Source organism: Lissotriton vulgaris, chromosome 2_1 (assembly GCF_964263255.1).
Source record: "Lissotriton vulgaris chromosome 2_1, aLisVul1.2, whole genome shotgun sequence".
NCBI classification, from domain to species: Eukaryota; Metazoa; Chordata; class Amphibia; order Caudata; family Salamandridae; genus Lissotriton; species Lissotriton vulgaris.
This window is the reverse complement of record NC_141687.1, coordinates 848,054,556-848,070,450: the sequence shown is the minus strand read 5'-3', so window position 1 is coordinate 848,070,450 and position 15,895 is coordinate 848,054,556.

Below are 15,895 nucleotides of genomic sequence, written 5' to 3'. Positions count from 1 at the left end.
TTGTGCTGTGGTGGTGCTGAGTGATGCTGTGGTGGTGCTGAATGGGGCTGTGGTGATGCTGAGTGATGCAGTGGTGGTGCTGAGTGGTGCTATGGTGGTGCTGTGGTGGTGCTGAGTGATGCTGAGTGATGCTGTGGTGGTGCTGAGTGGTGCTGTGGTGGTTCTGAGTGATGCTGTGGTGGTTCTGACTGATAATGTGGTGGTGCTGAGTGACTGTACTCACTGTCACTCTGCACTCACTGTCACTCTGCACGCACTGTCACTCTGCACGCACTGTCACTCTGCACGCACTCTGCACGCACTCTGCACGCACTGTCACTCTGCACGCACTCTGCACTCACTGTCACTCTGCACTCACTGTCACTCTGCACTCACTGTCACTCTGCACTCACTGTCACTCTGCACTCACTGTCACTCTGCACTCACTGTCACTCTGCACTCACTCTGCACTCACTGTCACTCTGCACTCACTGTCACTCTGCACTCACTCTGCACTCACTGTCACTCTGCACTCACTGTCACTCTGCACTCACTGTCACTCTGCACTCACTGTCACTCTGCACGCACTCTGCACTCACTGTCACTCTGCACTCACTCTGCACTCACTGTCACTCTGCACTCACTCTGCACTCACTGTCACTCTGCACTCACTGTCACTCTGCACTCACTGTCACTCTGCACTCACTGTCACTCTGCACTCACTGTCACTCTGCACTCACTGTCACTCTGCACTCACTGTCACTCTGCACTCACTGTCACTCTGCACTCACTGTCACTCTGCACTCACTGTCACTCTGCACTCTGCACTCACTGTCACTCTGCACTCACTGTCACTCTGCACTCACTGTCACTCTGCACTCACTGTCACTCTGCACTCACTGTCACTCCGCACTCACTGTCACTCCGCACTCACTGTCACTCTGCACTTACTGTCACTCTGCACTCACTGTCACTCTGCACTCACTGTCACTCTGCACTCTGCACTCACTGTCACTCTGCACTCACTGTCACTCTGCACTCACTGTCACTTCGCACTCACTGTCACTCCGCACTCACTGTCACTCTGCACTCACTGTCACTCTGCACTCACTGTCACTCTGCACTCACTGTCACTTTGCACTCACTGTCACTCCGCACTCACTGTCACTCTGCACTCACTGTCACTCTGCACTCACTCTGCACTCACTGTCACTCTGCACGCACTCTGCACTCACTGTCACTCCGCACTCACTGTCACTCTGCACTCACTGTCACTCTGCATGCACTCTGCACTCACTGTCACTCTGCACTCACTGCATGCACTCTGCACTCACTGTCACTCTGCACTCACTCTGCACTCACTGTCACTCTGCACTCACTGTCACTCTGCACTCACTGTCACTCTGCACTCACTGTCACTCTGCATGCACTCTGCACTCACTGTCACTCTGCACTCACTGCATGCACTCTGCACTCACTGTCACTCTGCACTCACTCTGCACTCATCATTACTGTTCCTTTTGTGGCATAAAACGGGTACCTCTTCTGCGTGCACTGGTTTATGTCAGAGGAGCTAAGCTTGGTCAATGTCTGAACAAAATGGCAAAATGATATGTTCCTGCAACAGCACAAGGCCGTAGATTAGAAGCTACGAGGTAAGAGACAAAATGTACCCGCAATACCAAAGTACTAAACGTTTCACTGTATCTTGGAGGAATGTACTTACAAAAAAAAAAATCAATCACCCATAACAACGAACCCACCCGACCCGTCCTTATCAAAACAGATCAGACGAAGACTTGATGGAGAGGGCCAGGCACACAACCCGGCCATCGGTCGCCTGGGAAACCAGATCCATCCACGGCTCAGGAGTCCTCTGTGCGTGGACAGGGTGTACTCCAGGAATCAAGTCCGTGCAATTGTACCTAATAATTTTCTCATAAAAAACTCACTGCGCATTCCACCCTCAACGAACAACACGCTTGGCAAAACAACATGCACGGCAAAGGAAACCGGCCGCTCGCACACTCTCCTCTCCTGCCTCCTTGTATCATACCAAGTCACGGACATGCGCAGACGTCGTGATGCGCATTTGATTCAAGTATTTTACAGTTTTATAAAAAATACTCACTGCGCATTCACCAATCAACGCGCGCGGCAAAGGAAACCGCCGCGCACACGCTCCTTTGCCCTAAGGTAAGCAATTACGGCGGACTCCCGCTTTCGTTTTCCGCCGGCCTGCGAACAGGAAGTCAGGCAGGCCGGGCGGGACAACCGGAAGTAGGAGGGCGGGAGCCTACCCCGCCTCCCACGGAAGAGCCGCGATTGTTTGGCGCACCGGAGCAGGCAGGAGCCTACCCTGCGCCCCGGTGCCGAAGAAGGGAAGAAGAGTCTTGCTGCCGGTGGGAGCCGCTGCACTGAGGATGCCGGTGAGTGGGGCGTCGCCTTGTTGGGGGGGGGCGGGGGGCATCTGTGTGCGCGCGCGCGGCGGCGGACTGTGTATGTGTGTGAGCGTGCATGTATGTGTGTATGTGTATGTGTCCTGGAGTCTGTGTGTATGCGTGTGTGTGACGGGGGGGGGGGTTGCCTGTCTGGGTGCCTGCGTGTCTGTGTAAGTGTAAATGCGTGTGCGTGTGTGTGGAGCCGAGAGGAGAGGGGCTGGTGTGTGTGGAGGGGTCTCTGTGTATGCGTGTAGGTGACGGGGGTGTGCCTGTGTATGCGTGTGTATGTGCGCATGCGTGAGTGCTGTGTATGCGTGTGGCTGTGATGTGCGCATGCGTGAATGTTGACGCGCGTGCACGCAGCTCAATCCACGCTCGTCACAGTTTTGTGTCCCTCATTCCCCCGTGTCAGCCGACTATAAGTCTCCGCCCTGGACGCATCCTTCGGATGCGAATTCCAGGGCGAGACCTAAAAAAGGAGAAAATACTGAAACGGACAACACTGCAAGCATTAACACAGACGGAGGAAGAGCTGGGTTTGTTAGAGGAGTGGTGTCGAAAAGAGTTTTAAATGGACTGAAAACAATTGACTTTTATCTTACAACCAGTTTCGGCAAATAATTAATATCATGACATTAATCATTTTCAAATGATGAAGGAGGAACCCGGATAAAGATTATCATGTTTTGAGTATATAAGTGCACTGTATTGTGGGTAGGGTAGTTCTCTCTACGTGAATGAAATCTCATAACCGGTTTTCATGGTGAAAAATGTTAATTAGTGGTCCAATCAGGATGGATTAATGAGGGAGGATGTGGTTAAATAAGGGTGGAACTAGGGTGGGTGAAGAAACACTCTCTGGCATGAAGATGGCGAAGGATTAGTTTGAATGTTTAAAGCAGGTACATGGAAATACCTTTTTGGTCGAGGGGTGTGTGTAGTGTGGTAGCAGTTTGTAGGTGAGTTTAGTGGCAGAGCATTAGTATGCATCTAGTGGGAATGAATGAGTATATGTACATTTAAAATAGTTTTGAGTGCAAAAGTTATGATGTGAGTGATGCTGAGTTAAGTTTTACAGATTGGAATGGTATGGAAGGAGTTGTCTGTAGGGACCGATGGAAGGAGTTTACGAGGTTGGATGATGAATTAAGTGCGTGGGAGGAGAAGTGTGAAGAAAGTAGGTGAGAGATGAAAGGAGCTAATGGGCTGTGAGTTAAATTAAGATTGTGGGATATAGTAGTTTGAAAGCAGAGGGGAAGATAATGAAGGGGCTCACAAGGAGTCGAGTTAAATGAATAGAGGTATAAGGCAGGGGTAGTGGGTTGGTCTGAGGAATAGAGGGACTAAGGGGTTAAATAAAGGAAACTGGTTTGGAGGGAGATGGATTTAATATTTGAGTGGAGGGGTAATATAGATATTGTTCATGAAGGGGTTCATCATATGAAACGAGAACGGGTTGGAATAAGATAAGTTATTCTAAGAAACTGATTACTGATTTATGCCGAAGATGTAAGATGTTTAGAAATGGTTAACATGGAAATGAATATGTGTTTCATTGCTCATTTTTTAGTGTCCCCTGACGAAGGGCGCCTGTAGCCTAAAATGCATTGGGTCCTTTTTAAATAAACGCCGCTTTGAACGAATTCCTGCATTTGTCGTGTTTTAGCAAGAGGTACAGCTTCAACATTAGAAACTTGAAAAATTGCAAAATATCCAGTGTGTGGATTAAAGCATAATGTGGATGGAAAATAGCAGCACTGTTAGCCACAGTGACGCAACTTAGCTGTCCGATCGGTTTAGGGCAAGATGATGCCCCATTTAACGATGTTCTCGTCAATCTAAGTGCTTGTGGGCATGGCACCCAACCGGTATGCACGCACTCTTGAAGGAAAATGATTGGATAAACACGGATTATACTTAAACTGAGGTGTGAACCCCACCACTATCATTTTAATTACAATTTTGTCAGGCCTAAGCACGACCCCCAGTAATGGTGGGGTCTGCCAGAGAAACAAGGATGGAGAAAAGTAAGGGGTGCTGTCATGCACCAGGCTCAGTCTCCAGTTCGCTGTTCCAAACAGGTGGTGCTACTAAGATTGCAAGTGCGGCTAAACTGTACCGAGGTGAGCCAAATAACTTTGACCATGACTAATCCTGTGCTGTGGTGAACCCAAGAACTGTTGCAGCTGCACTGTGCTGCTATTCCTCATCTGAGGACTGAAGCTTGCCAGTGTGCTTCTGGTTTCGATAATACTGAGGCCAGGTCCGAGTTTAGTGCTCTGAAGCAGGCCTCTGTGAAGCCTAGCATCCAGTGGCTGGCCTGAGCGTGACTGTGACCAGATCTGTCCAAGTGAGGCTCCACGACTCCTGGCTACCGAATATGCCGACTTTGGCGTTCTATTCAGCCGCAACCTCGTTGCAGCTGGAGGGGTCACATTGGCACTTCCTGCTGCACACTGGCTACCTCAGATCATCTTAATCTCTTCGGGACTTATAATTGTGAGGGAAAGACTGCATGAACTGTGAAAGACTGAGATCATTGACAGTTCACAAGGTCGGTAATCTTCCCCAGAGCCTAAATTCATGCTATTATTACAGCAGGGTGGAGAACTGCCTAGACCAGAAGGGTGGGCCATCCAGTGGTGAGGAATAGGATATCTGATTGAGGCATAGTTAGCCACAGCGTCAAGTTCACTAAATTATACTTGACCATTATTGCCTGTGCAGTATTTAATTTTGAAGTATATTTCTTTTAAAAAGTAAAGCACTGGGCTGGACAGTCAGTTATTGTCAGAAGCTGAGATGCCTCTGACTGCTCTCCATTGTTACCACTAAGAGTCAAGCGCTGAAGTTGTTGCATTTGGCCCAGGATACAGTTACAGTATGGCAGACCCCAGGATATTAGAGACAAATCAGACTTCATAGGCATATGACTCCAAGCCACACATAGCCCCAAATTGCCATGTGGCCCCCCAAATGGGATTTGACGCAGCAACCTAAGGCTACAGATGAGGACAAGAGCTGACAGCTTACATGTAGGTTAGCTTTACTGCAGTTGTTCTCAGAATACGTTTACAGGTAAAATATACCCCCGCACACCCCTAGAGCAACGATGAGAAGATACTCACTCATCAGAGATCAGACTCTGAATAATCTATTTTAGAGCACTAACTCTCACAGCACTCAAAATTTCAGGCAAGGAGCCTTTACCCCATCCGAGAGAGAGAAGGAAATCGCATAGGCCCTGATTAGAAGCTGGGCGGTTAATTCTGTCCTGTACGTAAACCCCTGTTTACACACAGGAAGACATTAGGGGGCCGATTCCGATTCGGGAAACACAGCTCCGAATAACAGTTCGGAGCGTTTTTCCCTTGCGAATCGTACCCTGCAACGTTCCCCGTACATACGTCGAAGTATGATTCGTACAACGAGCCGTACTGCGTACGAGTCGTACAGAGACCGTACGTCTCTAATCTCCGTATGATTCTCCCTCGGAACCCGCTGTACGCGACATCTGTATGGTTCACGGCTGGTTTTTACTCTCAGCAAGTACGATCCGTGTCGGGTACGCACCGTACGACCCTTTTTCTACGGGAGCTGAAAACAGCCGTAAAAGCAGAGTTCGCGCTGAAACAGGTACGGAACGGCCCCCCCCGGGTACGGTGTGTACCCCCCATGATCTCAGGGGTACGCACCGTACCCCTGCGATCATGGGGTGTGCGAGCTGTACCCCATGTACGGCTCATACACCCATCGTACATGGGGTACGGCTCTTACACCCCATGATCGCAGGGGTACGCACCGTACCCCTGCGATCATGGGGTGTACGGACCGTATGGTGTGTATGTGTTTGTATGCTTTTCCGTACGACTCACCCTTACCTGACGTGGACCGTACGAATCGCGTCCTCATACTCCGGTCCAGATCGTACTCGTCGGGTCGTATGGCATGTGTACGAGTCGTACGGCATGTGGACGAGTCGTACGGTTCACGGTTTCAGCCTTGCATTACGTACGGATCGCGACGATTCGGACGGATTCACGTAATACAGATCGTACTACGCGACTCGGACGGACGGGTATGATTCGTACGACGTTTTTTCCCGAATTGGAATCGACCCCTAAGAGTTTGGTTTTATTTAACACATCCGATAATTATCCTACTAACCTAACATTTGCTGAATTCTGGCATGTCAAACCTGCCAAAATCTAACCAGTGAAAAACATGCGGTATATAACGGATCATGGGAATTTTACTACGTTAAACACTAACATTCCTCATGTTATTCCCTTGCATTCCTAATAGATACTATTCATTAAATCTGATAAATAACACACCCTGTGGTATTGTTATTTATTATGTGTGATAAATAACGCCTCAACTTGTAATCAGGTCCATAGAAGATGACACTGGTTACACTGAATTGTAGGCTGAAATACCAGAATGGACCTTGGAATAGCTTAGATGTTCACTGTTCTCACAATACCGTACACCTTTGAGATACTCTGAACTTGAGTATATGAGAATTTTAATCAAGGGATAAAACATTGGTGTAATGTACTGTGAAGTGTGTGAATGCTATCTATGTTAGAATTGCCTGATGTCAGAAGTGTGCACTGCAAGGTTAGAACATTTCCATGTCTCTGAAGTATGTTGATTTTTAGGAGCAGGGCAATTATTCAGAGACTACATTGCTTTGAAATGTGCCTATCCGGTACTCTCCCATTAGAAATGTGCCTACCCGGTACTCCATTGGAAAGGCAATGTGAATCCGGTATCTTCCCATTAGAAATGGGCCTATCTGGTAATCTCCCATTAGGAATGTGCCTACCCGGTACTCCATTGGAAATGCAATGTGTATCCGGCACCCTCCCATTAGAAATGTGCCTATCTGGTAATCTCCCATTAGAATTGTGCCTACCCGGTACTCCATTAGAAATGCAATGTGAATCCGGTACCCTCCCATTAGAAATGTGCCTACCCGGTACTCTATTGGAAATGCAATGTGTATTCGGTACCCTCCAATTAGAAATGTGCCTACCCATACCCCATTGGAAATGCAATGTGTATCCGGTATCCTCCCATTAGAAATGCGCCTATCCAGTACTCTCCTATTAGAAATGCAATGTGCTTCCGGTACCCTCCCATTAGAAATGTGCCTATCTGGTACTCTCCCATTAGAAATGCGCCTATCCAGTACTCTCTCATTAGGAATGCCTATATGGTACCCTCCCATTTGAAATGTGCCAATCTGGAACTCTCCTATTAGAAATTCAATGTGTATCCGGTACCCTCCCATTAGAAATGTGCCTACCCGGTACTCTATTGGAAATGCAATGTGTATTCGGTACCCTCCAATTAGAAATGTGCCTACCCATACTCCATTGGAAATGCAATGTGTATCCGGTACCCTCCCATTAGAAATGCGCCTATCCAGTACTCTCCTATTAGAAATGCAATGTGCTTCCGGTACCCTCCCATTAGAAATGTGCCTATCTGGTACTCTCCCATTAGAAATGTGCCTATCCGCTACTCTCTCATTAGGAATGCCTATATGGTACCCTCCCATTTGAAATGTGCCAATCTGGAACTCTCCTATTAGAAATTCAATGTGTATCTGGTACACTCCCATTAAAAATGCGCCTGTCCGGTACTCTCCGATTAGAAATCTCTGTCCATTTAAAGTTCTGAAGTTTTATTTTTTTTATTTTATTTGCATAGTTTTAATAAGCGCTGGATAGACCCGGAGGTATCAGAGCGCTTTACATGAGGTTAACATTAAAAACAGAGTTACATAGTTACACCAGTTATAGAGCATATCATAACACATGAAGTCCATGGAGCATAGAAAGGCAGTGGGTGAGAATCAGGAGGCTGGAAAGTAGATCAGGTCTGGTAGACCGGCTATGGAAGATAGGATTATAGTGGACATCAAAGACAAAATGGATTAAAGCATCAACAAACCGAATGGGGTCAAGTAAAAACAAGCATCCAGTGTCGGACTCATTCACTGTGTATGAAATGCGGGGGGGGCAAGGAGTAAACATAGGAAAAGAGTAACAATAGAGTAAATAATATTGGTAATTAGGAGGTTTGGGAAGTAGCAAAGTAGTACAAAATTAGTTTGCTTAAAAACTATTACTCTCTGTAGACCAGGATTTACTTTTTAAAATCACAGAAACAACATAAAATTATTTTAAGTGAGTTACAAATATTCACTAGTGTTTCCACATTCCATTCTGAACAGTTCTTGAACAACCCTTTATAGTCTATGATAGTGATACATACTGCTTTACTATAGTACCATTGGACTTCCACTTTGACGGGGAATGATTCAAGCATGTGAATCTATGGAAGATCCAATGACGGAGAAGTATCAGGTCTGTTAGAGGTCTTTTAAGGGCATCATTCCCTGTGGACAACAGGCAGGTCTTGCAGGTTTTTACCGCTAGCTATATTTTAGTCACATAGCAAAAATGGCATACCATCATCCACTGAACAAGTACACGAGTTGTTGTTATTTGCCAGTGCTTACATGTGTATTCTCAGCCATTTATCTAGCTTTAGTGGAGGACTTCTATTACTTGCCAAAGTGTCCAGGTCTTCAAGGATAGGCTTAGGTATGCAAAGACACACTCCACAGGAACCCAGCTGAGCAATGGCAGGGATGAATACTGCATTTCACAGGTAAGAGGTTACCAGGGAAGCTTAATCTAATCCCTTTGAAGTTTCATCATCCCAGGTTTAATGTCAGCCGGTAAATGTGCGAAGAGTGTGTGCTCCCTTTATTTCAAGCATATTTTGTGAAAGGTTCAACATATTTATTTTTATAAGAAGAGAAACATGTAATGTGTCTGCAAGGCAGGCACAATGGGGAGTTCTACACAGTAAAGCCCCTACCTGTACTTCGATGAGTTGGAGGTCACTGAGCTGCAGAAGGAGCATTCCACCAAATGTTGGGAAGCATATTTCCACCACTGCAATGTTGAAAACGATGCGGACAGGATTGGCGCTGTCGGCCAGTAGCTGGGTCCCTTATTTCTATAACTTTATTGGCACGGAATGCTTATTGAGTTTGGCAAAAGAAAACAAGTTACTGATTTGATCTGATAATGCAAATTGAAAGTTCCCATTTAAAACATGTTCATTGAATGAATTCTAATAGCTTGTGTTATGCTGTCTCTGAAATGTGCACCTGTATGGATTAACAACAATGAATGTTCGCCTACGAATGAGAACAGAGGAGAAGCACTTAATGGAAACCACCACGGGGAGGAGAGAACGTCTTGAATGGTAAAGGACTTAAGAAAGTCGGTGCTCCAAACAATCCTTTGAGCCAAGAAGGGCATTATTGACAATGACAGCCTCTCAAAGCAGCATGGCCTTTAAAACACAATAACTAACCCCTCAGCTACTATATGAGCGACTTCCCTTCCTGCCTATCCTAAGGACCACTCCTAAAAGTGGGAGGGTTTTTGTAGGTTGTCCTTTTCTTGCATCTGAAATGATCTCACTGCTTTTCTTTAAGGCTCCCACAGGCTTCATAAAGATGCTTTGTGGCTCTGACAATCAGAGAGTGCATTCCTGGTTCACATTAATCTGGTCCATTCTGACACAAGTAGAGCCGCGCCTCCCATGACTTCAGCTGTGTTAACACACGTTGTGGAAGAGCCTGTACTTGGCCACGGCCTGGGATTTCCCTCTGTTTGTCTTGGCGGCGGGCAGGGCAGCCTATTGTTTGCACAACAATAGTGTGATTAATACCTAAGCGGCCTTATCTCTCGCTGCCGGGGTGGATTATGGAGACCGCTCATGTTGTGACAGATGAAAGTGTGTTTTGATAGTGAAGTCATATCGTCCACTTCATGCCAAATCCGCTGAGTGCAGGGAGAGATAAATATGCTCTTCGCCTCTGTTCAATTATCTCTGTAACGTTATAGCTAACCTCTAAGTAACCATTGGTGTGGAGTCCATGAAAGGCGTGGCTTGCACTTATTTAGAGAAACCCTGACTTCTGGCACTGATACTGGTGGGATGGATCCGTCTGGGACAAAAACCCTATGCACCAAAAAAGTTAGCCCACGGTGGCAAATCTCAATTTGTAACTTTTTGTGACACACTGTCTTAGAGATACCTGGCGATGATCTTTTCAATAAATTGTGGGACAAGAACCATTGTGCGAAGCAACTGAATAGGCGTCTAGGGTGTATTTACAGGGACTAATGGGTTACTGTGGAAATTTTGGATTAAATGAGTACAAATGGTGCACTTCAAGCCATATCAATAAGCAAGCCCGCATTGCCACAAAAAGTCTACACGGGCCCTGTGGGCCAGTCATTCTTCCACTGCCCTGGTGCCAGATACCTGTCTATGACTACTGGCAACCACCTGCAGGAGCTGAGTAGAATTTGAACAGAGATCCATTTTCAAACCTTTTGCTTATCACAAATTCATTCTGCCCTTGTTGCGTTAGCTCCTAGCTACATACATTCACTTATAATGCTTTTGCGTGTTTCTTTTCTCTTCCAAACCACTGTTTGTTCCCAGCACTTCTCTGTAAAACATTGCCATTGTCTAGTCGCCCTTCCCTCTCTCTCTTCATGGACATGTATTCAACGCACATCCTTGCACTTTTCCCTGCCAAGGCCTTCGGGCCTTCTTACCCTGCAGTTCCTTTAGTTGTACCCTACCTTTCGTTTTTCAAGTGGAGTTGCGTAGAGTACAGTGGCATAAAACTTCCAGATCCTCTGTTGCAATAATATCAGACCCTGTACACCACATGTACAGGCCAGCCTTAGAGGCTTCATATCCTATATTACATCTAACACTGAACCCCACACACAGTATTCACTTGTGATCTATTGAGCTACTACAACGTCAGTAGCCTGCACTACATCTAACACAGTACTCCACACACTATCTTTACTTTTCGGTCTTAAAGCAGGGTCTCCAAACCGGTCCTGGAGGGCCGGATCCATGCCAGATTTTTTGGATATCCCCATTGAGATACATGTAGTAATTTTAAAAATCTGGCACGGATCCGGCCCTCCAGAACCGGTTTGGGGACCCAAAGCTTCTTTACTCTGCAAAACATCCAACACTACACTCCTTACACCAACACCCTATGCATAAAGCTTCCATATCCTGTACTACACCCAGCACACCCTTTCACACACCTACATTTACTTGTCAGCCTTAAAGTTTCCATACCCTGCACTTCATCTCCCTACACACTCCACACAGCTATAGTTGCTTATTATTCTTGAAGCTTGAATACACGGCACTGCATCTAACACTGCGACCCACACAGCATATTCACTCCTCAGCCCTTCACCCTGAATGCCAGGGAGTATATCTACCACGAACAACAACGCCAAGTAACGACACACAGCATGTCGAAAGAGAAACCAGGACCCAGCTCAGCGAATCACTGATAGTAAATCTAACAGATAGAACACTTACAGATAATCAAGTACAGGTCCTAAATAAAGGTTTGAGATTTGTCCCAACACCAACCGTTGACACCTTCAAATTGAAATGCGAACTATCAGAGTTCTGTAGAAAATTGAAACTCAAGGCTTTTTCTAAGGAGAGGGATGACTTGAGACCAGAAAGTGACACCAACTTGAGGAGGAAATCGACATTTAATCCCCCTAATAACATGGTACCTATCGAAATACAAACATTTGAACAGGCTATCATGAAAGAGGCAGATGAGATTGAACATAAGGTCAAAAAACCCTTCTTCAACATAACGAGTGAAGAGCAAAATGTGTTGGATGAGTTAAGGAAGGATGATAACATAATCATAAAACTCGCCGATAAGTGGGGGGGGCATTGTCCTCCTAAATAAAGAAGGATATGATCAACAATGCTTACAGCTCCTTTCTGATACAAAGTTCTATAAGAAGATCACGACTGATCCAACTCAACAGCTACAGAATACCATTAAAATAACGGTTAATGAGGCAGAAATGAACTTGTGGATCACAAGACATGAAGCAGAATTTTTAATTGCACAGAAACCAAGAACGCCCTATTTTTATTCATTACCGAAAACCCATAAAAACAGATCACCACCTCCAGGGCATCTAATCGTCTCGGGAGTAGGTTAAATTCTTGAACATTTGTCTCAATTTGCAGACCAGTTTTTAAAACCACTGGTACAAAAAACAACAACATACCTGAAAGACACGAGAGACCTGTTGAACCAACTTATGGACATAACTTAAAATGAAGAAGAAATGCTTCTAGTCGGCTTAGATGTAGAGAGCCTCAGTAGCTGGACTTTATGTCAGTGATTTTGAAATGAAACATGTCTTGAACAATATCAATCCTTTCTTCTCTTAAATTTTATTCTGAAAACGTTTTATAGATGACATTATTGTCATCTGGAAGAAAAATAGTGACAACCTACAAGAATTCATCAACTGGCGCAATACTAGAGACGAGTGTCTCAAGTTCACATTTGCAGTTGACAGCAAGAAATTGGACTTTCTGGACATCACTCTATATGTAGAGGATTAGAAGATCCATACAAAAACCTACTACAAGCCAACGGCTAAGAATAGCCTGTTATCATATAAAAGCTTCCATCCAAGACCTTTAAGGGACACTTTACCATATAGCCAATTTTTAAGGCTAAAACAAAACTGTAGCAAATTGGAAGATTATAAGATACAAGCAAGTGACCTTACAGATAAATTGAGGATGAGAGATTATCCAATGAAAACAATTCGCAAATGTCAAAAAAGAGCCAGACATCAACCACGAGAGAGCCTTTTGGAAACCATCTCAAAAGAGTCAGCAGAAAATGTAATCACATGTGTCACCACTTCAATGGAGCCACCAATATAGTTAAAAAGATGATCAATAAAAATTGGAAAATTGCAACATCAGAAAAGTTAGATTGGCCGAAACCAAGATTCGCAAATCGCAGAACCAAGAACCTAAAAGACCTATTGGTTCATACATGACTGCCAATAAGAAGTGACTCGGAAGGAATCAGAAAGACCTGGAACATGAATCCAGTTATTGGACACTATCCTTGTGGATCATGTACAATATGCCCACTAACATCAGCCACAAAAACCCTCTCACTGTCTGAAAATCTGCTGTGGACACAACGTCAACGTACCAATTGTAATTCAACTTACGTAATTTATATGATTACGTGCCCATGCGGGCTTAGATATATTGGAATGACTTGCCGGAAGGTGAAAGTGAGAATTGGAGAACACAGGAGCAATATAAGGACAATGAAAGTGACCACAAAGATGAGTAAACATTTTTTAGACTCCAATCACTCAGCAGATGACATTAAGTGGACAATCATGGAAATGTTAACCCTAATAGGGCCTTGGGAGGGGCGGCCGGCCAGCGGGAGGCCTGGCACTCCCGGTGGATTTCGGCCCGGGGGGGAGGGCAGCCAGCACATCAGTGGGCTGGTTGGGGTACATGGAATCTTTTTGGACTGGTTGGGCTGGCCTTGGGCTACCTCTGGGCTGGCATTGTGCTACCTTTGGACTCTGGGGATACTTAACCGGACATTTTAGGACACTGCCCACCATTTTGGTGGCAGTGACCCAGCAGCCGGTGGGAGGTGTCCTGGGTGTTAGCTGTTTTTGCTTTTTATCGGTTGGTCTTTCTGTTTGCCAGTTTGTCTTGCTGCTTGCCTAGTGTTGCTGTTCAGGTGACCTGGGCCAGTGAAGGTTTTCCTGTTGCCTTTGAGGCTTGGCCTGGAGGTTGTGTTGTGGACTGTCTCATGGTGCCTGTGACGGTAGGTTTTGGCCTGTGGCTGCTAGCGGCCATCTCAGGGCCTGTGCGGTCTCGTGTGGTGGCCGTGGTGCTGTGTGGGCACAGTCCGATTACCTGGGCTGTAGTAGGGCGGGTGCCGCGCCACATGGATTCCCATCGGAGCTGCGGATCGGCGGTGGCTGCTGTGATGGCGGATCGTGAGGATCCCAGAGTGGCGGAGACCCTCCGCCTCCTCGAGGAAGCAGGCCGCACTGACATGTTGAGGCCTGGAGTGAAAGTAAGGCCGCCGTGGCGGCAGTCATGGCTGTTGAACCGCCTCGGCAGCGGCTGTTGGGGGCAGGGGGAGGGGAGAGGGCCTGAGGGGGTGAAGAAGGTATGCGGCATAGCCGGGTAGGGGGTGAGGCGGGTGTCGGAGGCGGAGGAGGGGGGGGCGACGGGAAGTGATGCTGCGTCCCCGACTTGTGTTTGTGGAGGGAGTGGAGGGGGCATCTCGAGGGGCGGTGGCTGCGGGCAGTTCATTGCAGGAGGGGCGGAATGCTGCATTGCGGCGGGGGAGGGGCCCAAACCAAGCAGAACAGCCACGTGGACGAGAGATGGCGGACGACTCCATGCCTGAGAGCATTGGGGTGGCGTCCCCGCTGTTGATTGAGTACTCTGAGCAGGAATTCAGGGAGGGTGAGCGGGAGGGTGGGGCGCGGGTGGGTGTCAGGGGTGCTACTAGGGGTGTGGGGGTTTTGGGGGGGCGGTACAGCCGGTGTCACCTGGGGATGGGGCAAGTCCCAGTGAGTGCGGGTCCGGTCATGGGGGGTGCGGGGGATGATTCGTAAGATGGGGAGGCAGGGGGGAACGGGAGTGGCGGAGCGGGGGGAGCAGGCTGGGGCCCAAGGAGGGGTCGGGTGGATGGGGGGTCATGGGGTGCTAGAGGGCCCGTGGAGTGGGTGGAAGGGGGAGTTTTTGGGGCCGGGGTGGGGGGTGGTCGGTGCGGCAGGAGATGGAATCGCTGGTGTGGAGCGAAAGGGAGGGGAACGTCTGGGGAGATGGGGGGGCGAGGTTGGCGTGGCGATGGAAGGGAGCGGGGTGAGGCGCGACACCCCGGCGTGGCAGGGGGGTCATTTGGCGGGGGTGGGGAGGGGACATTGGGGCGCATAGGGGTTTCTGGGGGGTGGGGTTATTTTAACCCCGGCATGCTGGACTCCACCTATTTCTCTCAACAGGAGCGGTTGGTGAGGTGCTCCAGAGAGCTGCATGCAGCTCCAACCCACTAAGAGGATGGGCCGGCTCTGATTTATATGGGCGGTCGCGCTCCCACGAGGGACCAGACGTTAGAGTCCTACTGGAGGCGGGTTGGTAGGTCAGCCCTACCCCGAAGGGTAAACACGGCCAACGGGGGATGGGGGCAGAGGAACAGCAGTGCTGATCGGGACCCCAAGCTGGAGGTGGATGAGTGGAGAAGAGAGAGTGTTGACTTCGGAGAGCTGTGGCACACCTGCAGGGAGAAGGCAGGGCTCAGTAGGATAGAGCGCATGGAGGGCGACAGGTAGTATGAATGGGATATGGATGAGCCTCAGTTGGATTACGACGAGGACAGCACAGAGGAAGGGAAGATTCGAGAGGGGAGGGGGGAGGGCCAGGAATGCAGAAATGTTGTTTATAGTGCTTTACAGGCCCTGAGGAGTTGCCAAGCAGAGTGCAGCCGAGCGGAGAGAGTGGCGGCCCCC